Source organism: Aotus nancymaae, unplaced genomic scaffold (assembly GCF_030222135.1).
Source record: "Aotus nancymaae isolate 86718 unplaced genomic scaffold, 86718_ANA_hifiasm-v0.15.2.pri h1tg000014l, whole genome shotgun sequence".
In the NCBI taxonomy this organism is placed as follows: Eukaryota; Metazoa; Chordata; class Mammalia; order Primates; family Aotidae; genus Aotus; species Aotus nancymaae.
This window is the reverse complement of record NW_026988425.1, coordinates 72911637-72927477: the sequence shown is the minus strand read 5'-3', so window position 1 is coordinate 72927477 and position 15841 is coordinate 72911637. Positions and strand designations below refer to the sequence as shown.

The following is a 15841-nucleotide window of genomic DNA, read 5'->3' as shown; positions in this document are numbered from 1 at the left end:
AAGCTGCCCATTCAATGCATGAAAGGCCGAGCAGGCAGGGGCGTGGGATGGGATTGAGGAGCTTCAGCGTTTTGTATTTTAACTTTTCCGCACAACATTAGAGCCAGGAGAGGGCAGGACAACAGCTCCCTTTCAAATGAGTGAGCCCTCAGATTCGTCCTTGAGTCACTCTGTTAAGTGGAACTGGGTAATTGTCTCCTTGGAGACCTGCAGAAACAGCTCATGGGAAAGAACAATTTGTACCTGGAATATATTCATTAGCTTATGTGTGAAAAGGCCACACGTGGATAGAAGCCATTATCCTGACATTCTTTGCACTCTGGCAGCCTTGAGGCTGGAGGTGCAGAAGCCCGCATGCCGGTATGGCCGCAGTCTCCCTTTGCAGTCCTGTGGGCAAGTGCTGGCAGGTGGAGTTGGTAGGAGGGGGCGGCTGAGACTCCCCTGGATTTGGGTAGAAAGAGAGCAGAGAAGGCAGACGGCTTGTACTCACAGGCACTGTGATTAGGGCCTATTTTCAGTTTATTGGGACCCTCCTACTGGTCTCCATTGAATTGAGAGGGGATTTGGTTTCCCTTGCTGGCTGTCTCTGCCCACTCATATTTACAATTACACATTTTTCATTGTCATAAAATACATGTAATAGGCTCCTTTTTTTTTCTACATGGTCCTCTGTCAAAATCTGCACAAAGACAATGCCATTTGCACTAAAATGGTGGAAAGAGCACTGGCCTCAGAGATCCGAGGCTTGGGTTTCAATCCTAGGTCCACCTTGGAATGTTCATTAAAATCTTTAGTTGCAAGGAACAAACACTAGAATCACCTTATGTGATTGGGCGGGACATGGTGTTGAGTGTAAAGATACACACACAAACCAAAACCTGAACATGAAGGCCCCGGGGTCCAAGGACCCTGCTGGGAGTCACTTGGGGTCTCTCTTTCATGATTGTGTTTGAATACTCCAGCCTACCTTCCACCAAAGGCTTTTGTTTGAGAATTCCCTTACTAACTCCTCATTTTCTGTCTCTTAATTTAAATTCTCAATTGATAATATAATCATCCCAGCTCATCTTTTTAAATCAGACCTTATAATAGCCCAATAAGGCTTCATTGCCTGTGGGATAAGGGCCCTTCCAGAGCAGCCATGAGCAGCCTGCTTCTCTCCCTGAATGAGATGTGAGGGATGGGCATTCAGAGCCTTGGCTTGTCCAAACACTAAGACAAATTGCCTAAGCCTTCCCAGACTAGTTTCCTCAACTGGAATATGGTGGTAGCACCTTCCGCAGCCCACAGAGTTATCACTCATGCACTCAAAAGTCATTGTTATGGGCTGAATATTGCCCTAACTGCCAATGTGATGGTATTTGGAGGTGTGGCCTTAGGGAGGTTACTTGAGTTTACACGAACTCATGAAGGTGTGGCCCCCATGATGGGAATATAGCATCCATATAAGAAGAGGAAGAGACCAGACCTCCACTTTTCAAGGACGCAGCAAGAAGGCTGCTGGCCATCTGTAAGCCAGGAAGAATGTGCTCTGAACAGAGAAAGCATAAATCATTATTTCCTGACAAAGATTAGTGGTGTTTGCCTTAACTAAATTTGATCTGGCCCAGGTTAAGGTTAAGGATAAGTCATAGTGTCAGAGTTTCAGGTGTGTGTGTGTGTGTGTGTGTGTGTGTGTGTGTGTGTGTGTGTGTGTGTGTGTGTCATCTTATGGGTAGATATTCTTTGACAGATTTAGTAGTAGATTTTTTATGCTCCATGAGGCTCTAGCCCAGCCCAGAACTCCCACTGTTCTGCCTAGTAATATACTTGGCTATCTCCATTGTGGACACAAGAAACTAGACTGCTTTAGAGAGGACTGAAGATAAGAAAAACATGTACTTATAAGTTAGCTGAAAGGAAAGACATTAATAAAGCAGAGACTGAAGATACGCTGGAGAGAGAGGTGGGGGTGGAGGTGGAGGATGCTGTGAGGGCTCCAGAGTCCAGGTGAAGTGGCTGGCCTTGGAGAGGAAGAGGCAGAAAGGAAGCAGTCAAGAGGGTAGGCCCAGCTAACCAGGTAGGTGAAGTAGGGAGGATCTCACATGTGGAAGAGGAAGTAGTTCATATGTGGAGCTTAAATCTCTATTGCTATGGTGTGAATATTTGTCCCCTCCAAAACTCATGTTGAGATTTAACCCTCAATATATTGAGAGGTGGGGACTTTAAGAGGTGATTGGGTCATGAGAGTTCTGCCCTTAAAAATGAATTAATCCTGCTGGGCTTGGTGGCTCATGCCTGTAATTCCACTTTAGGAGGCTGAGGTAGGTGGATCACTTGAAGTCACGAGTTCGAGACCAGCCTAGCCAACATGATGAAACCCTGTCTCCACTAAAAAAATACAAAAATTAGCTAGCATGGTGTCAGGCACCTGTAATCCCAGATACTTGGGAGGCTGAGGCAGGAGAATCACTTGAACTCAGGAGGCGGAGTTTGAGTGAGCTCAGATCATGCCACTGCACTCCAGCATGGGCAACAGAACAAGACTCTGTCTCAAAACAAAGAAAAGGAAAATGTGTATATATAAATGGATTAATCCACTCATGAATTAATGAGTTAATAGATTACTAGGTTAATAAATTAATGGGTGGCTTTATCAGAAGAGAAAGAAAGACCTGAGCTAGCATGCTTAGCCCCCTTGCCATGTGATGCCCTGTGCCTCCTCAGGGACTTTGCAGAGAGTCTCTCACCAGATGAGGATCCTTAACCTTGGACTCTCAGCCTCCACAACTGTAGGAAATAAATTCTTTTTCTTTGTAAACTACACAGTTTAACGGACTGTTTTCTGTGGACTTCCATGAATATGGAGATATGGAACAAGGCTCTCTGAGGAGGAGGAGCACGTGCTTAAAGAATGTGAGCTCCAGAACTGGCAGCCAATGTGAGATGGAGCTGGCCAAAAACCAGAGGTATGTAAAGGTCAGGGCAACACATGTTTAGACCATAAAGTGTATATGTTATACCTGTCAAGGTAATATACATTTGGGGATGAAAGGGAAGGACAACATCTCACATATTCCAGCTTTTCCAACATCTCATATATTCCAGTAGAAAAAGACCTGGGAAAGTCATCATTTTTTCTTTATAAACCCAGAATAATTTGTAGAGAATGCTAAGAGAAAAACACAATGATTGAGCTTTGCAGAAGCAAGTATATTTTAAGTTTCAGCCTCCATAATATATTAAAAGTACTGAAAACTAGAGAAGAAAGGGAGTAAAAGCTAATAGGACAAATGAGCAAATGATATGAAGGTCAAAAAATAGCCCTTAAACAGAAATGGCTCTTAAACATATGAAAGGCTGCTCAACATCACTAAAATTCAATAAATGCCAATTAAAACTACACCATAAAACTCAAAGCTTGACATCATTCTCGGGTACAATCCCTGTAAAGGGAAATTTGGCAACATGAAGTACACGGCATTACTTATGTAGTCTTCTTGCCAACAAGTTTAATCTGAGTTAAGCCTCTGGACTCAAATTTCAATTTATAGGAAAGGCAGGGGCATAAAGGAGGAAGTCAAATGGTACCATCACAAACTCAGAATATAGTACTTTTTTTTTTAAAGAAAGGTAGCCCGGACCCTTACAAATGTTCATGCCATAAACCAGAAATGATCCAAATGCCTATCAACAGTGGAATAGATTAATAATTTGTTGTATAGTCATACAATGGAATGCTTGAATTATACATAAGAGAATAAATTTACAAATATGAGATTGAGTAAAAGAAACAAATGAGAAATAATACTCTTCAGTTGCATTTACATAAAGTTCATAACAGAAGAAACTAATAATCTATGGTGTTAGAAGCCAGGATAGTGGTTTCACTTAGAGGGAAAGTGACAAGAAGGAAATGGGCTGTTCAATTTGTGAAAATTCATAGAGCTGTAAACGGGATTTGTGAAACTCTTCTTTTTAAAATTTTTTGTATTGTGGTGTCATGTAACACATACAGTGATGTGCATAAAGTATAATAATCTTAAAAAGTACAGTTAGATGATATTTAACATTTATATGCACCCTGCGACCACCACCCAGATCAAGATATAAAACACCTTCAGCACCCCAGAAGCTTCCATGATACTCCTCCCTAGGCTATATCAACCCCCACTCCATCCATATAGATTATATAAAACCACTTTCCTTACTTCTATCATCTTCGGTTAGTTTTTTCTGTGCTGAACTTTATCAGACTTCTATCTCTGACTTGTTCATGTCTGACCTTTCTGGTTCAGCATAATGCCTGTGGGATTCACTCTTATATTGTATATATCAATAGTTTGTTTTTTTAATTGTCAGCTGGGCACAGTGGCTCACATCTATAATCCCAGCACTTTGAGAGGCCGAGGTGGGCAGATCACCTGAGGTCAGGAGTTCGAGACCAGCCTAGCCAACATGGTGAAATCCTGTATCTACTAAAAACACAAAAATTAGCCGGGCATGGTACCAAGTGCCTGTAGTCCTAGCTACTCAAAAGGCTGACGCAGGAGGATTGCTTAAGCCTGGGAGGTGGAGGATTGCTTAAGCTGGTCTCGAACTCGTGACTTCAAGTGATCCACCTACCTCAGCCTCCTAAAGTGGAATTACAGGCATGAGCCACCAAGCCCAGCAGGATTAATTCATTTTTAAGGGCAGAACTCTCATGACCCAATCACCTCTTAAAGTCCCCACCTCTCAATATATTGAGGGTTAAATCTCAACATGAGTTTTGGAGGGGACAAATATTCACACCATAGCAATAGAGATTTAAGCTCCACATATGAACTACTTCCTCTTCCACATGTGAGATCCTCCCTACTTCACCTACCTGGTTAGCTGGGCCTACCCTCTTGACTGCTTCCTTTCTGCCTCTTCCTCTCCAAGGCCAGCCAGCTTACTTGGCAGTAAGCCAAGGTATTATGCCACTGCACTCTAGCCTGGGCAACAGAACAAGACTCTGTCTCAAAAAATAAATAATAAAATAAAAATAATAAACTGTCATGCATTAGTCCACTGTATGAAACATAGCACATTATTCTATTGGTGGGTATTTGGGTAGTTTCCAGTTTTGAATTATGAATAATTCTTGTATATGTGTTTTGATAGATATAGCCACTGATTTCTCTTTGGTTATTAACCTGAAAATGGACTTGCTGAGCCATTGGATAGGCACACATTTAGCTTCATTAGATACTACCAGTTTTCCGAAGTGATTAAACCACCTTTACTCCTACCAGTAATGTATGAGAGTTTCAATATTTTCATAATTTCATCAAATCTTGGATTTCTCATCTTTTTAATTTTAGCCATTTTGATGGGTATATATTATATTTGGGTTTTGATTTGTATTTCTCTTATGACTAATGATATTGAATACCTTTTCATATGTTTATTAGCCATTTGGATATCTTTGATATAGTTTTTATATTTGTCCCTACCCAAATCTCATGTTGAATTGTAATCCCCAGTGCTAGAGGTGGGGCCTGGTGGGAGATGTTTGGGTCATGGGGATGGATCCCTCATGGCTTGGTGCTGTCTTTGCGATAGTCAGTTCTTGTGAGATCTGGTCATTTAAAAGTATGTGGCACCCCCCACCCAACACACACATACTTTCTCTCTCTTGCTCCTACTTTTGCTATGTGACATGCCTGTGCCCCCTTTGCCTTCTGTCATGACTGTAAGCTTCCTGAGGCCCCCCCAGAAGCTGAGCAGATGTTGGCACAATGCTTCCTGTAAAGCCTACAGAACTGTGAGCCAATTAAACCTCTTTTCTTTATCAATTACTCAGTCTCAGGCATTTCTTTATAGCAATACAAGAATGGCCTAATACGCTTTTCTTGTGGAGTACCTGTTAAGTCTTTTACCATTTTTAAAAAAACACTTGGGTTTTCTTTTTCTTATGGATTTGTAGGAGTTCTATATATATTCTGGATATCTGAGAACTTTCACAAATATAAACTCTGAAGCTATCTTCTCAATCTGTGGCTTTCTTTTGTCTTAAATTTGTCTTATAATAAACAGACATTATTTTCTCTTCTGATAAAAAGATATTATAATGAACTCCAGTTTATTAGTGTTTTTTAAGTTATTGCTTTCTTATTTTCCATTTTAGAAATATTTGATTCCATAGGTCAGAAAGACATTCTTCTTTATTGTTTTTTAGAAATGTTATTATTTTATTTCACACATCTCAGTCTATGATCCACCTTAACTTTTGTATATGATCTGAGATAGGACTCACATTTTATTTTTTCCCCAATGTCTTAGTCTATTTGTGTTGCTATAAAGGAACACCTGAGGCTGCGTATTCCTTTATAGTGACACACTGTGTGTATGTGTGTGTGTGTGTGTCTGTGTGTGTAAAAAGAGAGAGAAAGCAGATGTGCAAAATATTAACAATTCTTGAATCTAAGCTGTATTTTTCTATATATATTTTAGTTTATAAAGAAAATAGGTTTATTTGGCTCATTGTTCTGCAGCCTGTACAAGCAGCATGGCACCAGCATCTGCTTCTGGTCAGAGTCTCAGGATGCTTCTACTCATGGAAGAAAGTGAAGCAGAGCCAGCATGTGCAGAGATCTCATGGCAAGAGAGAGAAAACAAAAAAGAGTGGGAGGTGGCAGGGGGAGGTGCCAGGCTCTTTTTAACAACCAATTCCCTTGGGTACTAATAGAGCAAGAACTCACTCATTATCTCAAGGACAGCACCAAGCCATTCATAAGGGATCCTCCCCCATGACCCAAACACCTCCCATTAGGCCCCGCCTCTAACACTGGCGATCAGATTATGAGGTTTGGGGGACAAACGTCCAAACGATAATACTCATACAAATATCCCAATTGCACCAGGCCATCCACTGAAAAGGGCATATGTTCCTCCTTTGGATTGCAGTGGTGCTTTTGTCATATGTTAAGTGACTGTATATGCATGGATCTATTTCTGGACTCTGTTTTGTTCCCTTGATCTTTCGTTTTCCCTGGAGCTAATATCATACTATCCTGATATTCTAACTTTATGGCAAATCTTGATATCTTATCGTGTAAGTTCCCCAAATTGTTCTTATTCCACATTGACTTAGCCATCCTAGGTGCTTTGCAGTGCCATATAAATTTTAAAATCAACTTGTCAATTTCCACAAAAAGATTTGCTGGAGTTTTGATTGAGATTACATTGAATCTAGAGATTAATTTTTTTCTTTTGCTTTTTTAGACAGGGTGTTACTTTGTCACCCAGGCTGGAGTACAGTGGCATGGTCACAGCTCACTGTAGCCTTGAACTCCTGGGATCAGCTTCCCAATAGCTACGACTACAGGCATGCACCACCATGCCTAGCTAAGCTTTTTTACTTTTTGTAGAGGCAAGGTCTTGCTACGTTGACCAGGCTAGTCTCAAACTCCTGTCCTCAAGCGACCCTCCCACTTCAGCCTCCCAAAGTGCAGGAATTACAGGTGCAAGCCACCACCCTGGGCTGAATCTAGAGATTAATTTTCAAGAGTTAATATCTCTCTGTTAATTTAGCTCTTCTTTAATTTCTGTCATCAATATTATATAATCTTCAGTGTAGAAGGAAGGTCTTACATAGATTTATTTGTGAGAATTTGGTGCTTTCTGATGTTATAAGTGAATTAAAATTTTTTTGCTAGCATATAGAAATGATTTTTGCATAATGGCTGTATCAAGAGACCTTGCTAAATTCATTTATTCTAATAGCTTATAGATTCTTTTGGATTTTCTTTGTACATAATCATGTCATTTGTAATAAAGATAGTTTTCTATTATTTTTCAATATTTAGTCTTATTATTTCTTTTTCTTGCTTACAATGCTGGCTACAATCTCCAATGATATTTATACTTTACTGTATGTAAAATAAGCTTAAATTGTTTTAATTTAGTGACAAAACTGAGTTAAATTTAAAAGAGACTAAAATAACATAACTAAATGTAATGCATGAAACCTGATTGGATCTTGATTTTTAAAAATTTATAAGAGGTTTGCTCCTACAATGAAAGAAACTTGAACATGATCTGAACATTAAATGACTGAATGAAGATATTGTTAATTTTCTTTAAAATACTTTGATAACTGTGTAGTATATAAAAGTGTACTGTTCTCAGGAGATGAATATAGAGAGAAATAATAATCATGACAATTATTCAGCAAAGTGTGTGTGTGTGTGTGTGTGTGTGTGTGGAGAGAGAGAGAGACAAAGAAACAAAGCAGATGTGTAAAATGTTAACAATTCTTGAATCTAAATGGAGACTTGTGGTACACAGGCTTACAGTGGTTCCCATGATTCCCACTACTGGTGTTCAGACTCTTATGTGACACCTCTTCCTCTTCCTACTTGAGTGTGAGCAAGAATTGTGACTTGCTTCTTGACAATAACATATGGAAAAGGTGACAGGATATATATAATTATCTAATTAAGTTCTCTCTTTTTCGCTTATTAGTTTTGAAGAAGCAAATGAACATGTTGGACAATCCCATACAACAAGGAAGTGCATGGCCTCTAGGAAGTAAGGGTGGCTTCCAGCTGACAGCCAGTAAGAAACTGAAGACCTCAATCTTGTAGACATTGTGAGTGAGTTTAGAAGAGAGCCAAGCCTCTGATGAGACCACAGCCCTGGCTGGCATCTTGTGCAGTCTTGTGAAACCTTAAGAACAGCATCCAGCTAAACCACGGCCAGCATCTTGATCCACAGAAACTGTAAGATAATAAATGTATGTTGTTTTAAGCAGCTAAATGTGTGGTAATATTATTGTACAGTAATAGAAAGCTAATATAAGATGGTTAATTTTGCTTTTAGGGACAGGGTCTTGCTCTGTTGCCCAGACTGGAGGCTGTGGCGTGATCATAGCTTATAGTAGCCTCAAACTTCTAGGCTCAAGCCATCTATTCACCTCAGCTTCCCAAAGTACAAGGATTACAGGTGTGAGCCACTGCTCCTGGCCTTGTGAGGACGTTTTCTGATGAAATTAACATTTAAATCAATAGCCTAAAGAAAATTGTCCTTCCTAATGTGGGTGGGCCTCATCAAATCAGTTGAAAGCCTGAATAGAATTAAAAGGCTGACCCTCCCAAAGGCAGAATTCTTCCTGCCTGACTGCCTTTGAACTGGGACGTTGGCTTATTTTTCCCCCTTCAGATTCAAACTGAAACATCTGTACTTCCTCTTGAGCCTGCTGGCCTTTGGACAGACGCTACATTGTTGGCTCTACTGGTTCTCAGATTGGACTGATTTATTGGCTCTCCTGGGTGTCCAGCTTGCTGATTTCACCCTGAAGATCTCAGGACTTGTCAGACTCCATAATTGCATGAGCCAATTCAAATCAATCAATCCTACTGGTTCTGTTTCTTTGGAGAACCCTGTGTAATATGCAAGAATATACAGATGTCATCACAATATTCTTTAAGCTTTTCTATATGTTTGAAAACATTTACAGTAAAAATTGGGAAAAATGATTCAAAGTCAGCAAGTGCCAGAACAGAAGACAGTTCAAAGGCAGCTCTTACGGAAATTCACTAGACTTTCTCCCTTCCTGATTCTCAACCTCCCTCCCTTCCTTTCCTACTTCAGTGAATCTACTTCATTTAATATGGGTTCTTAAACACACAATAGACACTGTAGTTAAACACAAATAATAAATCTGCCCCCTTTTTTGTACAGATTCATTCTCTATAAACACTATGCTGATAAAGTTTGGCCTTAACCTTTGTTCTGTAAATGTTTCAGAATTTTTTACTGCCACATTGTAAGATAAATGTCAGTCTAAATGCAGGTTTTTCTATAAAACACAGCAGCTTCACAGATGGCCTCTAATTCATAGTCATAAAAGACAGGACCAAATTTTTTTGGTTGAAAATAATTTCAAGAAGATCTTCTTAAGTTCCCACTAGAACATAATGCTACTCTTGATCCTGCATGAGGTCAGTTTAATAAACTCAGATACCATCCTCCAGGAATTATCAACCAAATTTAGAAAATTATATAAAAGCAAGTTTTTAACCAAGTATTAATACAAGTACTTTTTCTCAGAAACCTTGATAGTTATCCATGGTTAAATAGCTGGCTTGCCCCAGGTGGCTTTCTCTTATAGGACTTGATGAATAATCCTATACAGAAATTGCCCAAGGTCAGCCAGAGGCAAACAATGGAGATATGCCTCAAATTAATTCTCTAAAATACCTACCTTAAGGAAATCTATACCCATTGACATTGTATTTTGAAGGAGGCCTACTGCATAGTAGAGTACATTAGCACCATCTGGGGAGCTTAAAATACGGATGCCTGAGTTCCTATCCCCTCCCTATCCTATAGAGTCCAATTTTGCTTTAGGGTATAGACCAGGTATCAGAATTTTTAAGTTTCTGTGATTATTCTAATGTGCAACAAAGGTTTAAGAATTATTGTAGCAGAGGTTCAATACATATTATTTGAGTAAATAAATGAACTCTATACATACTCTTAGATTACATTCAGAAACTAACTTAAACAGCTTAGTATGAATCAATTTTGAAAGTATAAAGCATTTTGGTACTCTATGATCTGAGCTGCTCATGCTACACCAAAATGCTTAAACTTAGAGAAAAAAAATAGGGTCAAAGATGGAGAAAAGACTAAAAATGTTTTCAGTTTAGGAAAATATACAGCAGCAGGTATTAAGTCTGAAAAGAAAAGACCTAAGAACTTGAGAATGGCCTTCACATATCTCAAGGGCAAAAATAGGGTCACAGATGACAGCCAAAGAAAGTTAGACATTGGCATAATACAAGACTTTCCTAAAAGGTGGTGTTATCTGGGGATAAACTGAATTATCTTAAAATTGTGAGTAACTGGTCACTGTAGGAATTCAGACATTGCCTTTTCAACTGCTAGGCTAGGTTTCTGCAGAGAAAACCCCAGGACAAGGTGCTATATTAAGCATGTATGTTCTTTTTTGGCCATCCAATATCCCTTTGCTCTTTTCCTAGTATTTTTCTCTGAAGCCCACTCTTCCCCCACTCACAAAGTTCCGACGGAGCTGATTTTCTATCTAGTTCTAGAGGAGGAATGTTGATCCACTCTCAACCAACTGGACCACTGTGGTCTCCCTACACAGTGCCTGGTTCAAGAATGAGCAAATGATCCAACTTGAGCCAATCAGAGTCAATTAGACTAAACTCTAGGGATTTTTCCTTAAGTTTTGAAAACTCTTTTACTAGATTTAAAGTTGGGGAAATGTTTAGACTTAAAAGGAGGAATTTTAAAAATAAATAAAGTGAAAATGTAATGCAGAAAGTATGAACTTAGGAATAATGAAAAGAAAATAAATTTCGAATAATCTTATTAATGGCCTTAGAGGGATTAAAGATATTACATCTATGAAACAAGAGGATGATACCATAGAAAAAAATTCAGATACCAAGAAAGACTTGTTAGAAATTTAAAAACATGATGATGTTAGCAATAAAAAATTAGGAAGTTGAAAGATAAATTTGAGGAAATCTTACCAAAAGTAGAATAAAAAACAAAGAGATCAATAAAAGGAGAGAGATTATATCATATATACATATATAATACACATATATGTGTATCTATATTATATTCACATATATGTATATTTATGATATACATAAGTATATTGTTAATCTAGTAGCATTAACATGCTAAAAATACGAGGCCCAGAGAGAAAGAATAGAGAAAATGAAAGCAAATAAGAAGTAATACAAGGAAAATCCCTAGAATTGAAAAACAGAATATTTATAGTATTAGGTTTTACCACTGAAAGCACAGCAAAAATAAAAGACACATTGTCATTGTCTCTGAAGATAAATTCTTATTATCACAGCACTTGGAAGAAAGTAAAAACCAAAATATAGAGTAAAGAAGCGTCGAGAGAGAGATCCAAGATGGCTGATGATTAGCAGCTCGGGCATGTACCTCCCAGTGAAAGCGCAAAGAACGAGAGGACGCCACACTTTCAGATGAATATTTGTTGCTCACGGACCAGGAGATTCCCAGTGGAGGAGCCCCACGGGTCGCCAGGGCGACTCTTGTGGCCGGCGTGGTGGTTTTGCTGGTGCCTTAGCACGCCAGTTCTTGGTGCAGAGTCCGGAGATTCCCGGGCAGAAAAGCACCATCAATCTTAACACCACTGTTTTGGCCGGCTCAGTGGATTGCTCAGATTTCGGCGCAGGGAATCAACAAGTTGGACGTCAGAGACCCAGTTAGAAAGCCGGTAATTATAAAGACGACAGACGGACAAATATATAATGAAGGGAAGAAACCAGCGTAAAAAGGTAGAGAATACTCAAAATCAGAATGCCTCTCCCTCTACAGGGGATTGCAATTCCTCATCAGTAACGGAACAAGGCTTAATAGATTACACGTGTGTTCCAATAACAGAAGCAGGTTTCAAAACGTGGGTGATAAGAAACTTCTGTGAATTAAAAGAACTTGTTCTAACCCAATGCAAAGAAACTAAGAACCTTGAAAAAAGGTTTGACGAACTGTTAACGAGAATGGACAATTTAGAGAAGAATATAAGTGAATTGATGGAGCTGAAAAACACAACACGAGAACTTTGCGAAGCATGCACAAGTTTAAACAGTCGAATTGATCAAGCAGAAGGAAGGATATCAGAAGTCGAGGACCAGCTCAGTGAAATGAAACGAGAAAACAAGAATGCAGAAAAAAGGATGAAAAGGAATGAGCAAAGTCTCCAGGAAATATGGGACTATGTGAAAAGACCTAATTTACGTTTGATAGGTGTACCTGAATGTGATGAAGAGAATGAATCCAAGTTGGAAAATACTCTTCAGGATATCATTCAGGAAAATTTTCCCAACCTGGCAAGGCAGGGTAATATTCAACTCCAGGTAATACAGAGAACACCACAAAGATATTCTTCAAGAAGACCAACCCCAAGGCACATAATCGCCAGATTTATTAGGGTTGAAATGAAGGAGAAAATACTAAGGGCAGCCAGAGAGAAAGGTCAGGTTACCCATAAAGGGAAACCTATCAGACTTACAGCAGATCTCTCAGCAGAAACCCTACAAGCCAGAAAAGAGTGGGGACCAATATTTAACATCCTTAAAGAAAAGAACTTTCAACCCAGAATTTCCTATCCAGCCAAACTAAACTTTATGAGCGAAGGAAAAATTAAATCTTTTGCGAACAAACAAGTACTTAGAGAGTTCACCACCACCAGGCCTGCTTTACAAGAGCTTCTGAAAGAAGCACTATACATATAAAGGAACAACCAATATCAGCCTTTCCAAAAATATATCAAAAAGCAAAGAACTTTAACACAATAAAAAATTTACATCAACTAATGGGCAAAACAGCCAGCTAGCATCAAACACCGGTATTAAACTTATATTTTAACTGGATAAAAAGCCAAAACCCATCGGTATGCTGCATCCGGGCCCATCTTACATGCAACAATACACAAAGACTCAGAGAGAAGGAGGAAGATTTACCAATCAAACAGAGAGTAAAAATAAACTAATAAACAAAAAGCAGGAGATGCAATTCTCGCCTCTGATAAAGTAGACTTTAAAGCAACAAAGAACAAAAGAGGCGAGGAATGACATTACATAATGGCAAAAGGATCAATGTAACAAGAAGAGCTAACGATTCTATAGATTAACGAGATAGAAAATTAACAAGGATATTCAGAACTTGAACTCAGACCCGGAACAAGTAAACTTAATAAACATTTATAGAACTCTCCACTTCAAATACACAAAACATACATTACCACCTCACACCTATTCCAAAGGTGACTATATAATTGGAAGTAAATCACTCCTCAGTAATCGCATAGCATTTCATAGGTTTAAATTAAATATTGGTTGGCTGTTTGTTTGTTATCTTCTTCCCTTATTCCTTCCTGACTACATCATTAAGTATAATTATCAGTATAAAAGAGGTTTTCAATACCCATTACTAAATTGCATTCTAGCCTGGGCAAGAAAGCAATACTCCCATTCTCTCTCCCTCTTTCTTTTCCTTCTCCCTCCTCCCCATTCTCTCTCTCTCTTTCTCTTCCTTTTTCCTCCTTCCTATTCTCTCTCAAAAAAAAAAAAAAAAAAAAAAAGCGTCTGGCCCCAACTCCAAAATGCAGATACAATGTTCTGCCTTCATAATACATATAACTCTTCAATAATTAGAAGTGAAAAATCCATAAAATACATTAAGAGAGTTTGATATTTTAAGGAATTTTCTAGTGGCTTCTTTCATAAATACAGCAACCAGAATCCCTGGTTTAAATGGGCCTAGAAGAGAAAGGGAAGTGGGAAAACAGCCTCCCTTATACTTCTGCAGAGTGGATGGTGAAGTCCACGTGTCTTACTTAGTTTACTTAGTGCTGCTATAACAGAGTACTTGAGACTAGGTTATTTAAAAGAAACAGAAATTTATTTCTCACAATTCTGGAGGCTGGAAAGTCCAAGACTGAGGGACTAGCGTTTGGTTTGGTGAGAGCCTTCCTTCTGTGTTCTCACATGGCAGAAGGCTGAAGGACAAGCTGCATGCTGTGTGAAGCCTCTTTTATAGGCTGCCATCTCCAGGAATTATCAACCAAAGTTTGATTGATAATTCCTGGAGATGGCAGCCTTAATCCCATTAATGAGGAAGGAGCCTACATGTCCCAATTATCTCTTAAAAGCTCTATCTCTTAATATTGACAACACTTGAGTTTTGAAGGGTTACATATTCAAACCATAGCACCAGTTGGCTGGTATATAATCCTGTCATACTTCATGGGACTAGCAAATCTTTCAGGATGACTTCCTAAATCTCCAAAATATCCTTGAAAGAGGACTGGGTACAACATTTTACCAATGCTACAATGCATACCAAACATATCTATAAAATGACCAACCATAACAATTACAAAGTTAAAATAAGTTTTGATAGTACGTTTCTATTTACTCAAAAATGTTCTTAATATTGCTATTTTAGTTTTGCAATTAAAAAATTAGGTTCCAATAGCTTCCTGCTCTGCACCTTCTCAGTGGACTCCCAGGAATCCTTTCAACGCTGCCAGTATGTCTCAGGCTGTTAGAGAAAGCTGCCAAGGATAGTAAGCACCTTAAGACCAAGCCAGCAGATGAGGAGATGATGTTCATTTACAGCTGCTACAAACGAGCAACTGTGCATGACTTAAATACAGAATGGTCCATGATGTTGGACCTCGAAGGCAAGGCAAAGCGGGATGCTGGAATGAGCTGAAAGGCACTGCCAAGGAAGATGCTGTGAAAGCTGATATCAACAAAGTAGAAGAGCTACATTAAAAAAAATACAGAATAAAAGAAACAGGATTTGGTTGCCAGCCATGCATTTAACCTAAACTGATACAATGCCTTGCTTTTTCTTATACTGTGAATGGTGTGAAATAGTGAATGTAAACAGTTAACTCAGTTTATCAAGGCTGTTCAGGATACAGTTCTAACAGATTAGGGGCTGAAATGATTACTAATCTTCTCCAAATAGTTTTTATCTGAGATCAATTAAAAGTGTATTTGTTACTTTAAAACAAAAATTAAATTCCTTTATTTTTCCTTTAAAATAATTGACCCCAAGTACAAAGTGATAATTTTATTTTTGTTTACTCTCACGACATATTCCAGGATGATTTTGTGAAGACCTAAGTGTTCTGTTTAGTATTAAGAAAAAGTAAAATGTTAAGGGATGTTTCAGTTCTTTAAAGTTGAATAGAATAGCATTTGAATGACAGGATATAATTACAGATCACTAAGGATATGGTACAAAGTGTACCCAATCCCACCTCTTCATACTTAGCTGAGAACAGAGTGCTTCAGTGATACAA

The 15841-nt window shown here is 38.7% G+C and overlaps 1 pseudogene; it reads left to right on the top strand.

Annotated features, from left to right (window-relative positions):
- Positions 1-354: 354 nt before the first annotated feature.
- Positions 355-15356, top strand: LOC135274841 (acyl-CoA-binding protein-like; annotated as a pseudogene).
- Positions 15357-15841: the final 485 nt, after the last annotated feature.